Below are 17,483 nucleotides of genomic sequence, written 5' to 3'. Positions count from 1 at the left end.
AAAAATATCAGATCTTATAACGTTGAGTCTTGACAGTAACAGATTGATTTGGGGGGAGTGGGGGGTTAGTAATAATGTAAGTTTTTCATGTAGTACTATCATATCCTGTACACCCCTTGAGGGTACATGTCAGGAATTTGATGATGAGAAATTTTTTTATTGTGTGTTTTCTCTCCATATAAATTTGTGCATATTGGAATATGTTGTTAGTAATTACTAGTCCATATCCTGAGCAGAAATCCAGCAGATGATTTCCATTATTATTAGCCTTGTTCTTTTCTCCAAATTTTCTAAAAGCATTTCCATATGCTTGGTGGGATTCACTTCCTACTTGGCTGTTTAGATCTCCAATAAGGTTTTCCATTTTCTCTACAGAAAGTAGAGAAAACTTTCAGCTGTCCCTTCCAGTGACTCATAAAATTCCTCCACTTCATCAGGAGAACTTTCTGCGAGACCATAGGCAAAAATCAGTTTCATTGTTCATTTTGAAGTTTGCCCACATAACTCTAGTGGAAACTGCCTTCCAATCAAGAAATTTATCTTAATGTTTGTGTTGAATGATATCTTTACTTCTTTCTTAGACTATTATTTCCTATATAGGTCCACGTGGTTAGCTTAGTGGCTATGCGCTTCGCAACCATATGCCTGGGGAAGGAGTGTTCTAGGTTCGATTCCCGTCGACGACATGAGGAGTTAAGGATCTTCCTCAGCCATAGCCTAGTTAGCTGGTCCTGGGCGTGGACAGGCTCCCCCCCCCCCCAAGTTTATGTGGGGGTTTTCAGATACAGTCAGGAATACTTAAGACAATGCCTCCAGCCATAGTTCTGAATTGTCAGCTATGCCAGTCCCAAGCCCAGATAAAAATAGGGGGGGGATTGAGGTGGTGCCGTATCTCCCCGTAAAAGGGGCTCACGGCTGTTGAATCGCCATACAAAATGAATGAATTTCCTAAATCTAACATCCTGCACTTATTATTTAGTAAGATCTCATCTTTATTTGTGTTCTTTGTTTTAGTGATGCTGATTACGTCCACATGGTACTTGTCCAGTTCTTCTGCAAGCTCAATTTTATTTCCATTAATACTCCTTATCTTGGTGATTGCTATCTTCTGTTCTTCTGATGTTTGAGTTTGTTGTTATTGTTCTTCTTTTTCTAGAAGTTGAGCTTGAGTCTATTGCAGTAGCTGACTTTTCACTGCCAGCCTTGGATCCCTGATGAAAACAGTGGAGCTTGTTTAACTAAGTAGCACCCCAGCCAGCATGAATTTCATCATGTTATACACCACCATCATATTATTTGTGGTTTAAGCCAGTAGAGAATATTGCCAGCCCATCCACATCTGTTCAGTATCCAGTGGATTCCTACTAACTAGGCTGACCACGTGAAGGTGAGGATTGACATTTGCTTGGAAGCTCCATTCGGTTCTCTACATTCCTTAAAGGCAATGTGGAGGGCTCCCTCCTTGTTATTTCGCTTTGAGCCCTTAGTTATCCCTGTGTAAAAAAACAAGGGCAAAAAATTCATAAAGACAAACATAAAAAACCAAGTGTTAAAACCAGTTGGAAGCAGTTATTTGGTTATTGAGTTAACCTTGATTGAAAAAAGCATTACACTTAAAACTGAACGTTGCAGGATTCTTTCGTCTTGGATATACAGTCAGGCGAGCACATTCCCACTCAGACTTGGAAGATTCAGTTGAATAAAAAGCTTTCTTGATAAAAAAGAGGGATATTCTCTCTCAGACCAAAATTGTGTAGACTTTCAACATTCCAAATTTCCAAGCAGGAAGGCATCTTGAAGGATGTTTCCAGTTGGATTACATGATCAGGTGTTGAATGATATTTGCAGAAGCTACATTGTGTTCTGGAAAAAAGTTTGTTTCTCTACAGAAATAAAATACCATTCTTTCTAGAATCTTACAGTTGGAGCTATTGGCAAATATCTTATTGGAGATTTTGGATTCTTCTCTGGCTTTCGAAATGCCACAGTAATTGCCTTTTGTCAGATGTCTGGAAAAACATTCTCAAAAAATTCTGTTGAATAGATACAGTAATTGATCCTTGACATTTGGTGACAGTTGTTTCATCATTTATTGGATGTTATTTGGTCCAACAGCAGTTGGGCATCATTTAAGCAAAGCTTCTTTTATTATTCTGTAAATAGCCTGTTGTATACTTCATACTGCTCAAAGAGAACAGAATTGCTGTTTTTCTGTTTTACATTTTGGTTAAGGAACTTTGGGGGATAAGATGATGTTGCTGATGTTTCAACAAAAATCTCTCCAAAGGTATTGACCATTGTCCATCTGTTATGTTCAAGGATGGAGAGTTGTTGGGTGGTATATCTCGAAGATGCGTATTGGATCAATGATTCCTTTTGGCTCTGATCAGGGTCTTTCTTGGACTCAGACATTGAAAGCAATGAGGTTTGTTGTAGGGTCTGCAGAAGATACTCCAAGCTTTCTTCTGTGCTTCCTTTGCTGCTGTACAATCAGTTCAATAGAAATATGGAAACTGACTAGATGTTTTGAGAATTGCAGTTGTGTTATCTTGTGTAATACATTCTGTCATGATTTCTATACCACTGATAGGAAATGAGCTGGCCATCACAGAATTGAATTCTCCTAAGAGAAGGCAAGCCAGTTGAATGGTTGCTCAGTTCCCACTAAAAGAGTGAGAAAAGGGAGGGTGAGCAGACAAAAAAATTGATGGCAGTAAATGTTCAGTAGGCACATGGAACATGGTATTGCTTCCTGTATTCAAGAGGTAGAGATCATTGTTGTTGAGCATATGCTCAACAACTCTTTCTTTGATAGGGACTACCCCACAGTGTGTTGCGTCTGTTTAAATTCTTCATTAAAAGTAAAGGGAATGATAATCAGAGTTGCAAAAATGTACCGACTCTGACTCCTAATGAATTTGAATTGTAATATTTCTTTTTACTTTTTTTTTTAGGTATATTTTCAGATATATTTTAATTTCAAGTTATTTGCAATTTCAAAGTAAAACATTTGATGATAATTTATATATTATATTAGTGAAAGCAGCACCCCATGAAAAAATTCACAATGGCAAAAAAAGTGTCAGCAAAGTCTGCTATTTTTGAGCACTTTACAATAACAACAGATGGGAATATAATGTGTGTCATCTATTATAGATGATGATGATTGTAAAAAAGCATGTGATGCAAAAATTAGTAGTTTTTGTGGTTCTGATAAAAAAAAAAAAAAATACACTTATAAGAGTATCAAATCTAAAAAGACACTTGAAGCATTTTCATCCTAAAGTGTTAGAAGCTGTGAATGAGAAAGATAGCAATAAAAACATTCTCTACTTCATGGTTAAAGAAAGATCAAAAATCTACTGGAGGCCAAGCACAACTACCAAGATTCTTTACATCTGATAAAGTTACCATAACAATAATGCCAGAAAAGTTTAAAAACCATATCCTTTTTTTCACAACCAGCCCTTTTAGGCTTAAATAGAGAAATAGCTAGAAAACTTGGAGTCAGAGTCGAAGGTTTTATGTACTGACTCCACATCCCTAATGATTACTGCAATGTCATTAAAGACATCCTGAAAGTTATCTGGAGCAGCAGGTAAGTAGATGTAGCATACTGTTATAAGAGATCTTACTGAGTGTTGACTGGCAACTGCTGTATGTGTCTGTATTAAATGAAATTTGCTGGAAGAGAGTATGGTTGCCCATGAATTCCTCCATGGGTAAGTTCATCCCGGTCTTGTTTTTATGAATGATGACCACATTTCACAGTGTGGATCATCATTGGGCTTCAAGTGCATTTTCCTGCATGGAAAAAAAAAAACCAGATTGGTTTATACTTTTGCAAGAGATCCTTGATGTCAATGATGTTTTGACAGAATTCACAAAAAGAAACAATGTTTTCACTATTTACAGTTTGATATCAGCTGGCTTCCTATTTTGAGAGGTTTTTGTTTTCATTAGCCTTGGATTTTCTCTTTTTGGATGAGTAGTGTCTATCATTTCTTCATCAGGAAAAATATTCAAGAGGTCATCAAATTAGACTCCCTAGTGCACTAGGTATATTAATTGTTTTTTTCTTCTTCACTGGGAGAATGGAAGGTATCCATCCTACCTGTTATGTGTCTAGAGGCATGTTTGATCCTTTGGGCTGCACATTTCATTATTTTTTTAATTATGAGATTCTTATGTAGCTGAGCCATTTTTGGCATGTCTTCAGGAGTGAGCCCATATCAATTTTTCTCTTTTATGTGTTCTAAAGATACAGCAAGCAAATCATACTGTTCAGGGATGTGATTGTGAACTATAAGAAGGTGTGACCAAGCATATGCATTAAGATCCCTCTTTGTTTACAGTTATCTTTTCAGTGTTGGAGGGTTTAACACTAAATGTTACTACATTTGTGGTATACTGCTTCCTTGTCTCTTGAGAGGGGGATGCTCTATTCGGTTTATTTTTTAGATCTCCTTTTTATCCTTCCAACTTTGGAGTATGCTGGATGATCTCCCTCACAATTCAGGCATTTCAATGTTTTAGTCTTTGTTCTCATGATCTTTACTGCCACATCAGTACAGATTGCAGAGCCATAACAAGAAGTTTAAGAATGACCATACTTCTGACATTTAAAGCAGGCAAAGGGTTTGGGATGTAGGGTCCTAACTGAGCAGTTTAGATATCCTGCTTTCACAGATGTTGGTGGTTTAGGTGTGTTGAAAGTAAAGATAATATTACATGGAAACCAGGTGACCCTACAAATTAGTATTCTCCTTATGGCTGTCACGCCTTCATCCTTCATTTCAGAGCAGATTTCTTCATTTTTCATACACAAAACTTTCATATGTAGTTGAAAGTTTTGTGTATGTGGGTGGGGTAACTCTGATATTTCTTGATAGATATTGCATGGAGATGTTCTGAATGTGTCTGTGTTTTGTTGTTTTTACAAGAATATCCCCTAAATGGAGTTTTTTTCACTGATTTTGAAGATCCTGGTATTCTTCAATCAAATGTAATATTAAAATGATTGGTAATTTACTACTACCTCTGATTTTTTTTGCTTTTTTATTTTGTTCTCAGTTGATGTTTCAGTGTTTCTGGACGTGGTTGGGGCTTGTTGAGGACTCTGATAAACTTGAAGATGAAAAATTACTCCTTCTCATAAGAAGTCTGGAGGATAGAATAGTAATAAAGACTTAGAAGTAGAGCAAAAGAATACAGAAAGAAAAGCATGGTATAGGAATAAGAATGAAAAGCAGCAGTACTGTTACTGGAAGGTCCCCTCCACCATGAACAACTGCCTCACATGGAGAGAGGATTTTAGCTCAATGGACAATATTGCTATATTCTACCTAATACACAGCAAAATTTTCTGTAGTTGAATTTTGGGCTCTGATATACAGTGGTACAGCTTTGCTGGATATTAACCATTGATGTGATATTACATTAATGCTATATCATTCGCTGTTCATAAGCCCACTTTTCATTGTATCTCAACAACCAACCCAAAAATGGCTTATTATTGTGATGTGAAAGCAGTTACAAACAAATTGATAGTTACTGAAATTCGTTGTTAGCTGTGAGTTTTCATGGAACCCATATATGTTTCTGTATCTTTTTTCCAGTCACTAAGTGGTGTCAATCTCTCATTGGATACATCATAAAATGGCTCATCACCTGCTGCAAAATTTTAAAACAATTTTTGGATTGTGCATTTTGCACTCATTGCATCTTTTCTGAATTGTGCATATCTTGTTTATGTAGCATTTGTGTATAGTTTATACTCAGCATGTCTGAATAACTAATTCGAGTACCCATTTTTTATGTCTTTTCACTGTTTTACCAGCACTTCACTTGCTTAGTATCACTTGTGCTTTTTAATTGCATTGTTGTGATGGACAATACAGTAAATGTCCTTTTGATGGCATCCACATAATTTTTGTCAAATACTAACTTTGCAAAAACCACACAAACGTTTGTTCATCTTATATTTTAGAAATCACTGTTAAATTTGTGGTAAATTCACCTTTTTATCTTCAAAACCCCATTCATTTTTTTTTTTAATTCTAGACTAACATATGTAATACTGAAATTTAGCACATACATGATAAAGAGCTGTGGAAAATAAAGTATACTGGAATTATTATAACTTGAGATATCTTGATTTCACTCCTCATGCTGTATAAAGATGTTGTGAGCATGAGAGAGAAAAGTAGATTTTTACATAAGAATAGTGGATGCATGGTGATTAACTTCTCATAGTGAATAGTGAATACACTGGCATTGTGACTTCAAGGGTGACCTATGGAAGGACCTCCTGCAATGAATCTAGTGACCCCATAAAAATCTAAAAGCATACTAATGCTTTAACTAATACTAACAAAACATAATTCTTGATCACTACACAGAGATATTGCTATTCAAGCAATTCGCATATTTGCATTTCCAAAATATGTTGTGAGGAATGTATTGTAGTTAAACTTGTTAACTACTTTTTTAACATAGCCATTTTATGAGCGATTGCATAGTGCAGTTAACTCTCACTATAGTGGATACTATTATAAGTAAGGCTGGCAATAGTATCCACTATTGCCAGTCTCATTGGTCAAGTGGTCAGCGTATCCACTCTCCAGCCAAAAGGCTGCGGGTTCAAATCCTGCCGTGGGCATGGATGTTTGTGATTATCTGTAAAAATAATAGTGGTGGTCGGCGATAGACAGCGTTGCTGTAGATGATGAAGGTAGTTACAATTGGTGGAGATGGGGAGTTGTAGAAGGTTTTCATTGTGTAGAAAGCAGGAGGTGGAATTGTGAAGAAACATCAGGAAATTAAAATAATTATTTATAGCACGGTTGTAGAGTCCATAATTTGTGTAAAATGAAAAGTACTGTGAATGGAGATTGTTTATGGGTATCTATTGCAGATGATGTAGTAGAGTCATTTAATCATTACTTTATTAAGATGTTTCATTCTGGGGAAGCAGATTTTATTCCTCAAGAGATAGAGAGGGTTGAAGAATTGGAAGTGAACAAAGAGGATTTATGTTCAAAACTGAGTACTAAATGTTCGTAAGGCAGTATCGTCTAGATGGGATAATGCCGTATATGGCCCTTAAGGGAATGTGTTAGGAACTGATTGTGCCATTGACTTAGTAGTTTAGAAAACTACTAAGTTTACTATAACTGTACTAGTTACTTTCCTAAACTTTAATGAACAATTGTGAGGATCACATTTTCACTTTAAGAGAAACAGCTGAGAAATCATGGGAATATAGCAAAGAACTATATTTAAGTTTTGTAGATCTGGAAAAGACATATGACAAAGTACCAAGAGAAAAGTTGTTAAAAATCCTACTGTTGTACGGTGTTATTAGGATATATTGAACAATATGTAGTCTTTTAATTCCACTTTCCTTCTGATTTGCAAATCAACAGTTAGAATCGAAGGTGATACAAGAGGATGGCTTGATGTAAAATCAAGTGTGCAACAAGGATGCACATTATCTCCTCTGTTATTCATCATCAAAATACAGCATGAATGCAAAATAACAGTTTCAAAGGATATAGTGGAATTGTTGAATGAGCACTTTATCATTGTATATCATACTGGTGTAAAAGATGAGTTGCAATACATAGAAGGGAGGAAAGTATTAGGAGAATTGGAAGTGAAAGGATCAGAGGTGTGTTAAGGTGTTTTATCCTGGTAAAACAGATTTTATTCCTCAAGAGATAGAGAGTAAGAAGGCAAAATAGTACCCTCCACAAGCATGATTCTAGGGAAGAAATCTCCAATTATAGACCACTCTGTATAACTGCAGTTGTGGATCAAGGTGTTGGAGAGATTGGTTAGGAATGGATTACAGGATTGGATTGATGGGCATAGTAATTCTTCATAATAATTCATAGTAATAGCCATAGTAATAATTCTTTGAGGGGTCAGCATGGATTTGTAATGGGTAAGTCCTGTTTTAGCAATTTACTTGCATTTTATAATAGGATAATGAGGATATTAAATAAAGGAGAATCATATACAGTGATATTCTTGGACTTTGCAAAAGCATTTGATAGATTACCACATGATAAGTTGGTGTACAAGCCGTATATAATGGGAACAGATAGTATGTTACGATAAAGAACCAAGAGGCTATTTTTCTGGTGGCATAAATTCAGTTAAGAGGATAATAAATCCCTCATTATTTTAAAGCTGGATGCCAGATTGTGTTGTACTACCCAGGTGATGACTTACACTTGGACTCGCCGATAGTTCTTCAGCATGAAACTCTTAGATTTTGATAGATTTGTATCTGGCTTTAAAATAATGAGGGATTTATTATCCCCTTAACTTAATTTACGCCACTGGAAAAATAGCCTCTTGGCTCTTTATCGTAGTAATAATAATATATGGGTACACCGATCTGGCAATTCGTTAGTAGGGGTTATGTAAGTTTCGGTTCACTTCATCATCATCATCATCATCAAATTCCTGCCATGTACCCTCAAGGGGTGTACAGGATATGACAGTACTACATGAAAAAATTACATCATTACTAACTTCCTATCTAAAATTTTCCTCCAAATCAGTCTGTTACTTGTCAAGACTCCAACATTATCAGATCTTATATTTCTATCGTCTAAGGCACTTTGTACCGTATCAATCCACCTATATCTTGGTCTTCCTCTGGGTCGTTTTCCTGCCAACCTGGCAGAGAACACTCGTTTTGCTAATCTTTCCTCTCCCATTCTATTTAACTGACCATACCATCTGAGATTAGCTCTGCTAACGCATTCCTGGATGCTGACAATGTCAAGTTCTTTCCTAATATCCTCATTTTTAATATGATATTGACATTGATGCCATCTGTTCATGCCTCTAATCTTTCTCAGGACTCTCATATCTGCGGTCTCTAGTCTTTGGTCAAGTGTTTTACTTCTGACCCAGCTCTCAGATCCATAAGTTAAAATTGGTTTGAACACAGTCTTGTATACAGCTAATTTAGTGTTCCGACTAATTTCTTTCTTATTCCATATGAATTTATTCAATTGACTTCCCACGATACCAGCTTTGCTGATTCTGTTGTCTATTTCTATATTTAGTTTACCATCTTCAGTAAAAATTGTGCCTAAGTAGCTGAAATGTTTTACTTGTTCCACAGGTTCTCCATTCACAACACAGTTGACATTTTCAATGATTCTGCCTATTTTCATTGTCTTTGTCTTTTTATTGCTGACCTTCATACCATATCTATTACAACAGCTATTCAATTTAGTCAGAGAATCTTGCAGACTTGTAGCGGATTTATTTAGAAGTATAACATCATCCGCATAAAGCAAAGAGCTGACATTAACATCTCCAATTTTGATATCAGGTTTAATACCACATTCCTTCATAATGTGATCCATATAGATAATGAATAACAGAGGGGATAATGTACATCCTTGTCTCACACCAGATTTAACATTAAACCATCTTCCTGTACTTCCTTCAATTCTAACTGCTGACTCACAACTCAAATAAAGACTAAGTATTGCTTGATATAATGCCCCATTGACACCATATAACTGCAGCGTATTGAATAGCTTCTCTCTTGGCACCTTGTCATATGCCTTTTCCAAATCGACAAAACTTAAATACAGATCTTTGTTATATTCCCATGCTTTCTCGACTATTTGTCGTAAAGTGAAGATCTGATCCTGACAGCCTCTATTTGGCCTGAATCCAGCTTGTTCTTCACCAAGCTTTTCTTCCACAATTCTCAACCGTTTCTCAAGTATACTTGCATAGATCTTGCCAGGAACACTCAGTAGGGAAATACCTCTGTAATTCTCACATTCAGTTTTATTTCTCTTTTTATATATGGGTACTACGAGAGCTCTACTCCAATCATCGGGAATTCGTCCCTCTGTCCAGGCTTTCTGAACTATGCAGTGCAGCCACTGTAAGACTCTTATACCACCATACTTCAGCATTTCTGGTCGAATATCATCTACTCCTGCTGCCTTTCCACATTTCAAGCATTTGATGGCTTTTTCTACTTCAAGTATGGATATGTATTCCTGACTGCATGCCTGGTCAGTGTTTTTTATCACTATGCTGTCATCACTGCTTGTTTCATTTAGCAGTTTTTCAAAGTAATTACTCCATACTTCAAGGATATCTTTTTCTCCTGTTTTCATGTCACCTTTATCATCTCTAATTCCTTTTACAGCACTCTTTCCTCCATTCCTAAGCTTCTTCAACAACCTCCAGAATATTTTGCCACCTTCTTGATATTTATTTTCTATATTCTTGCCAAAGTCCTCCCATGACTTTTGTTTAGCTAGTTTTACACACTGTTTAGCTTTCTTACATTTGTCTCTGTATTCTGTAAGAGTAAAAGCTGACTTATTTGCCAGGAACTTTTGATATGCTTTCTTCTTTTCCTTCACTGCCTCTTTAACTTCCTGTGTCCACCAGGGAGTTCTGATTTTTTTATCTTTGCACACAACCTCACCACATGCCTCTCTGGCAGAATCAATCAATGTTTCCTTCAGAGTTTGCCACTGAATCTCCAAAGTTTGATTCCTGTTCTCAAACTCTTTCATTTTCTTTTCAATAATATTTCTGTATTTTAGTCTACAGTTTACATCTGAGAGCTGCTCAACTTTTATTCGCTTTAAGACTTTCTTACATGTTATTCTTTTCAATATGAAATTCAATTTTATCCTGCTCAAGACTAAATAGTGATCACTTCCAATTTCAAATCCTCTGTACACTCTGGTGTCCTGCACCAGGGAGAAAACATCACTATCAACAATAACATAGTCAATGAGACTTTTCTTATTCCTAGCCTCTTCTCTCCATGTGAATTTGTGCACATTTTTATGTTGGAACATGGTGTTAGTAATAACCAGTCCATGTCCTGAGCAGAAATCCAACAGATATTTGCCATTATTATTAGCTTTGCTCTTTTCTCCAAATTTTCCCAAAATATTTTTGTATGTCTCACAATCATTTCCTACTCTACTATTTAGATCCCCAACAAGGACCAACTTTTCCTTTTTCATTGTGTCAGTTGCTTTTTCTAAAGCCTCAAAAAATTCCTCCACTTCTACCTTAGTAGAACCTTCTGTGGGACCATAGGCACAAATAAGTCTCATTGTCCAGTTCCCCATTCTCATATTTGCCCACATTACTCTACTTGAGACTGACTGCCATTCAAGAAGATTAGCCTCGTATTTTGTGTTGAATACTATGGCTACTCCTTCTTTTCCTTGATTGTTATTGCCTGAATATAACATTTTGTATTTATTGCTCAGAAAGATCTCACCAGTTTTGGTCTTTTTTGTTTCAGTCACCCCTATTATGTCGATCTGGTACTTATCTAATTCCTCAGCTAGCTCCATTTCTTTGCCATTCAGGCTTCTTACGTTGATAGTACCGATCTTTAACTCTGGTGATGTTGAGTTGGGGTTTGTTTTCAGATTTGTTCCAATAGCTGACTTTTCGCTGTTCGCCCTGGTTCCCTGGCGAAAACAACGGGGGCCTTGTTTAACCAGGCGACGCCCCAGCCGGCATGAAATTTTGTCATGTTGTACCATCATTTTTTATTTTGGTTTAACCAATAAGAATGCAATTTGGTCGGCTAAATCCCAAATTGCCAGCCCATCCTCGTTCGTTCAGTATCAAAGTAGATACCCAACAGGGTGCACCACGAGAAGGTGAGGATTGGACATTAGGTCAGAAGCCCTGGTCGGTTTTCCGCATTCCTTTAAAGGCTATGTGGAGGTCTCCTCTCAGTTATACAGCTTTGACCCTTAAGCACCCCTTCGGTTCACTTAAACCTTGGTATTCCAGGTCTATCTACTCACTGATGAGACCTCAATAAAGGTCGAAACCGGTCTGGGTAGTGACCTCTCCTCATAATGTAAAGCAGTAATACATCTCCTAGGAGCTGCGTTTTACATTATGAGAAAATATTAAGGATAGTGATGGAGCTTGCTCCACCTTTGCATGAGTTGCCCTAGTGTTGTACTACCCAAGTGATGACTTACGCTTGGACTCACCAATAATTCTTCGGCATGAAACTCTTAGATTTAGATAGATTTCGGTCTCCAAGTTTCGTATCCGGCTTTAAAATAATGAGAGATTTATTATCCCCTTAACTTAGATAGTATGTTAGTTAGATGAATCGGAGATTGACTCTTTTAACGATACAGGCAGGTTGTTTATGATGGAGTAGTGTCTCAGAAAAGGAGGGTAACCAGTGGCATGCCCAAATGTTCTGTTCTTGGGCCCCTGCTGTTTAACTTTTTTGAAAATGATATATTATATGGACTAACTGGGGATTTTTAGTTGTTTGCTGATGATGCAAAGTTGGGAAGAATTATAATTTCAATGCTGATGTTAATTCACTTCAGGAGGATTTGAATAGACCTTTTACTTGAACGAAGGAGTGGGGTTGTAGTTTTAATATCAATAAATGCAAGGTGTTGCATTTTGGAGTGCAGAAAGATAAAGCTGTGTACTATATTGATGGTGCCATACTGCAGGAAGTGGATGAGATTAGAGATTTGGGAGTGATAGTTGACAGTAGACTGAAGTTGAGAGTGCGTATTGTTAGTGTTGCAAAAGGCTGCGCATCGTAGTGCTGCTATGATAAGAAGTACTCTAACATGTAGGAATAAGGAAGTGGTTGTGCCACTGTATAAAGTGATCAGACCATACTTGGACTATTGTGCTCATATTTGGTCACCTGGTTTTCAGTGCGATGTGGAGACATTGGAGAGGATCCAGAGGTGAATATCAGGACTTGGGACTTAATGGTTATGGAGGGAGGATGAAAAAATGTTGATTGCAGAGTTTGGTGGATAGGAGGAAAAGAGATGATATGATAGAGACATTTATGTTAGTGAGAGGATTTTATCGGATTAATCCAGATGAGATTATAAAAAGAGTGGAAAGTGAGAGGGGAAAAAAATGCCATCCCTGGAAGTTATGCAAGAGTGTGGTAAAGAGGGATGTCAGGCATAGATTTTTTTACATGGAGAATTATCAGTGAATGGCAGTGTAAATAATTACCAAATGTGTTTTTAATGCAAGAGATTTTAAGATTCGATATAATAAATATGTTGTCAGTTGAATGAACCTCCCATGATGAGTCTGCTGACTTCATGGAGGTTGTAATAATAATAAAAATGAATCGCATATGAAGGAAAGTGGCATTAAACCTGACATCAGAATCGGAGATGTTAATCTCAGCTCTTATTTTATGCATATAATATTATAGTCATAATATACTCAATAATAAAATGTTAATCTTTTATACTATTGATTTAGATTAACAGAATCACTTAAAACATATTTTGCAACTTTTTTGAAGATACTTTTTTGCCATGTATGCCTGGAGGAACGATAGAAAGTGTGACTATGGCAATTAAGCAGGGTGAAAGTGTGGATGAGCTGATTGTGATGGTGGGCACGAATGACTTAGAGGCAGTGTAAATTGCGTGATTAATCCAGATGAGATTATAAAAAGAGTGGAAAGTGAGAGGGGAAAAAAATGCCATCCCTGGAAGTTATGCAAGAGTGTGGTAAAGAGGGATGTCAGGCATAGATTTTTTTACATGGAGAATTATCAGTGAATGGCAGTGTAAATAATTACCAAATGTGTTTTTAATGCAAGAGATTTTAAGATTCGATATAATAAATATGTTGTCAGTTGAATGAACCTCCCATGATGAGTCTGCTGACTTCATGGAGGTTGTAATAATAATAAAAATGAATCGCATATGAAGGAAAGTGGCATTAAACCTGACATCAGAATCGGAGATGTTAATCTCAGCTCTTATTTTATGCATATAATATTATAGTCATAATATACTCAATAATAAAATGTTAATCTTTTATACTATTGATTTAGATTAACAGAATCACTTAAAACATATTTTGCAACTTTTTTGAAGATACTTTTTTGCCATGTATGCCTGGAGGAACGATAGAAAGTGTGACTATGGCAATTAAGCAGGGTGAAAGTGTGGATGAGCTGATTGTGATGGTGGGCACGAATGACTTAGAGGCAGTGTAAATTGCGTGGGGATAGATCAGAGATTCATGCTTGAGGTTTTACAAAAGAAAACACAGAGAGAAAAGATAGTGTGTGTGTGTTATCCAGGTATGATAATGATGAGCTGAGCAGAAGAGCAGTAATAATGAATAGCATAATAGCTAGAATGTGTCAAAAGAGAGGATTGGAATATGTGGATGCTTGGAGGGCATTTGAGGACAGAAAGGAGCTGTATGCAAGAGACTGCTTACATTTGAATGAGGAAGACGTAGGCATCTGGAGAGATTGCTGTTTTCTGAACGAGTCAATGCAGGGAAACTAGAATTCTCAGGATGTGGATGGTAGCTGGAGTGGCCTCTTGTGGGGGGATGGGTGCTTGGGGTGGGGGGAATATCAGGTAACACTGAGTCCAGTGGAGTCTAGAGGTGATAATGGTAAGTATAGAAGCAATGACATTTTTACGCTTTATACTAATGCCAGGGGTATCCAGAATAAAGGAGATGAATTGGTGGTTGATAGCATAAACCTGGCCAAAGATTATTGGTATCTCTGAGATGTGGTTGACAGAAGATGATATAATAACAGGAATAGAAGTAGCAGGATACAGCATTTTTCGGCATGATAGGAAGGGAAAACGCAGTGGTGGAGTACTGCTTATGATAAGTGATGACTTATGTCCTCTAAAAGTGGAGGCTTTGGGGGTATAAACTTGGGGCAGTTCAATTGAGAGAAGAAGGCTGGGATATCATTAGTCATGAGAAATTGTGAAGGAATATTTGTTGGCAGCAATAGTAACATGACACTAATGGTTTTGAAAGCATATGGTGTGAGGTAGAGGTGGGCAAGACATCATATTTAGTGGATGTTGCTGCAAGCCAAGGAGCTCAGAGGGTGGGGAGCAGGAGATGTTTAGGCAGTTGAGCTTGGCAAGTGCAAGAAGAATGATTGTTATGGAAGATTTTAACTACAGCAGTTTAAGTTGGGAAGAGGAAAATGCATGTAGTAATAAGGGAATGGAATTTCTGAAATTCTTGAGGAACAGATGTCTTAGGCAACATGTAATAGAGGGACAAGAGGTTCAAGGATTTTGGGTTTGGTCATAGCATCAGAAGAGCTGATAATAACTGAGTTGACATCTCTCTTCCCCCCATTGGAGAGAGTGACCATGTGGTTTTGACTTGGAAGATGAATAGACATTCAAGAGTATCAAAGAAAAAGGAACGTATGTGGAATTATAAGGTAGGTGATTATAATAGTCTTAGGTATCAACTTGGGGCAGTTCAATTGAGGGCAGAAGGCTCAGATATCATTAGTCATGAGAAATTGTGAAGGAATATTTGTTGGCAGCAATAGTAAGTTGTATTCCAAGAGTAAAGAAGAGGACTCAGCTTGGTGTAAAGTGGATGACAAACAGTATCAAACAGGAACTGCAGTTGAAAAAGAGATTATGGAAGAGGGGTGGAGAGCAGATGCATGAAGAATATAAGACTCAGGCCAGTAGAGTGACTAATATGGTATGGAAGGCAAAACTGGAATATGAGAGGAGACTGGCATTAAGATTCAAAGATAATCCAAGGGAAATTTTTAGCTGTGTGGCCAGTAGGAGGAGAAATGATTGTGGAAGAATGACATTGTGGGATAAAAATGGGAATAGAGTGACTGATATAGAGGACATAGTGGAGTTGTTCAATAAACACTTTATTGGAGTATTTCATCCTGGAGAAGTAAGTTTCAATACTAGAGGGAATGGCACAGGTTCGAGGTTTAGAGGTGCAAGAGGAGAGTGTGTTCCAAATATTGAGTACCCTGGATGTAAGTAAAGCTGTGGGACTAGATGGTATTTCACCATGGTTTTGAGAGAATATGCTAAAGAACTGACAGCTCTGTTGACCTGGCTTTTCAATGAAAGTCTGGCTACGGAAAAGGTACCTAAGGAATGGAAGGAAGGTAAGATAGTGCCATTGCATAAGGGTGGTAGCAGACTGGAAGTGTCTAATTATAGGCCAGTTTGTGTGTCATCAGTAGTTGTTAAGGTCTTGCAGAAATTAGTGAGGGACCATATACAGCGTTGGGCAGATGAGGGTAATGTTATTTGTGAGAGTCAACATGGATTTGTTATGGGGACGGGACATACTCTTGCTTAAGTAATATGATTGCCTTTTATAATAAAGTGACAAGAGCAGTTGATGAGGGGAAAGGCATACACTGCCTTTTTTTTTTTGGATTTTGTAAAGACATTTGACAAGGTGCCACATGATAAGCCGATATTTAAGTTTCAGCACATGGGTTTAGATGTCGGGGTTAGTCAACTGGATTTAGGATTGGCTGTCTGATAGGTATCAGAGAGTTGTGTCTGGTGGAGCAGTATCAAGAAGGCAAAAGGTTACAATCAATGATATTGTCAATGGATTGCAGCAGGATATTCAGTTGTTTGCAGATGAGGTGAAGCTGGGAAGGGTTATTAGTAATACTGCAGATGTGGCAGCCCTGCAAGAGGATTTGAATAAACTAGACAGATGGGCGAATGAATGGGGGGGGTGTTGGTTTAATGTAGCAAAATGTAAAGTCTTGAAGTTTGGAATACATCGATGGGAGGCTGCATACTCAATTGGAGGAGCTGTACTAGAGGAAGTAGGGGAGACGAGATCGGGGGGGGGGGATGATTGATAGAAAACTGAAATTCAGGGAACACATTGCAAAGGTGGTGAAAATAACCCAGAGGACTTCTGCAATACTGAGGACGCTGACCTGCAGAGATGAGAGTTATCGTTCCATTGTATAAGACCCTGATCAGACTACGTGTAGACTATTGTTCTCAAATTTGGTTCTCAGGATATGAAGGGGATAAATTAACTGTGGAAAGGGTACAGAGCCAGATAACAAAGATGGGTTCAGGACTGTGCAATGTTAATTATGAGGATCGGCTGAGGGAATGTGGACTGCAGAGTTTGGTAGATAGAAGAAGGTGAAGTGATATGATTGAGACTTTTAAACTGTTGAGAGGTAGTTACAGGGTTGATACTGGGGAGGTCTTTTGCTTGTTGTAACAGCGGGAGGGATTGATGACAAGGGGCCATTCCTGGAAGTTGCAAAAGGAAGCTTTGAGCAAGAGGGTGAGGAGTGGTTTCTTTGCATGGAGGGTGGTTGAACTGTGGAATGCATTGCCTGATAGAGTGGTGAGAACAAGAACAGTCAGTGAGTTCAAGGAGTGGTATGATAGACTTTGTGTTTCCTAGGAAGGACTGCCCATGATGAGTCTGAGACTTTTAACTCTATGGAGGCCTGAATAATAATAATAATATGTACATCTGCAGTAAGAGCACAATAACTTCCACGTCATCTCATTAATATAAATGTGGACACTGTCTCTGTTCATAGGATCTTGTATTAGAATTTAAAATTTTTAGTACAGTCATATCTAGGCTTCTTTAAAATGCCATTTGAAGAT

General features: G+C 37.5%; 1 protein-coding gene across 2 annotated transcripts in view; it reads left to right on the top strand.

Moving 5' to 3' along the window:
• Positions 1-17,483, top strand: part of unc-45 (unc-45 myosin chaperone) — a 368,157-nt gene that overhangs the window by 259,641 nt on the left and 91,033 nt on the right. The gene's annotated exons all lie outside the window — the stretch shown is intronic.

The sequence above is a fragment of the Typopeltis vanoorti genome, chromosome 5, assembly GCF_054136105.1.
Source record: "Typopeltis vanoorti isolate ZY-2024b chromosome 5, IOZ_Tvanoo_1.0, whole genome shotgun sequence".
In the NCBI taxonomy this organism is placed as follows: domain Eukaryota; kingdom Metazoa; phylum Arthropoda; class Arachnida; order Uropygi; family Thelyphonidae; genus Typopeltis; species Typopeltis vanoorti.
This window is presented reverse-complemented; position numbering and strand designations above follow the sequence as displayed.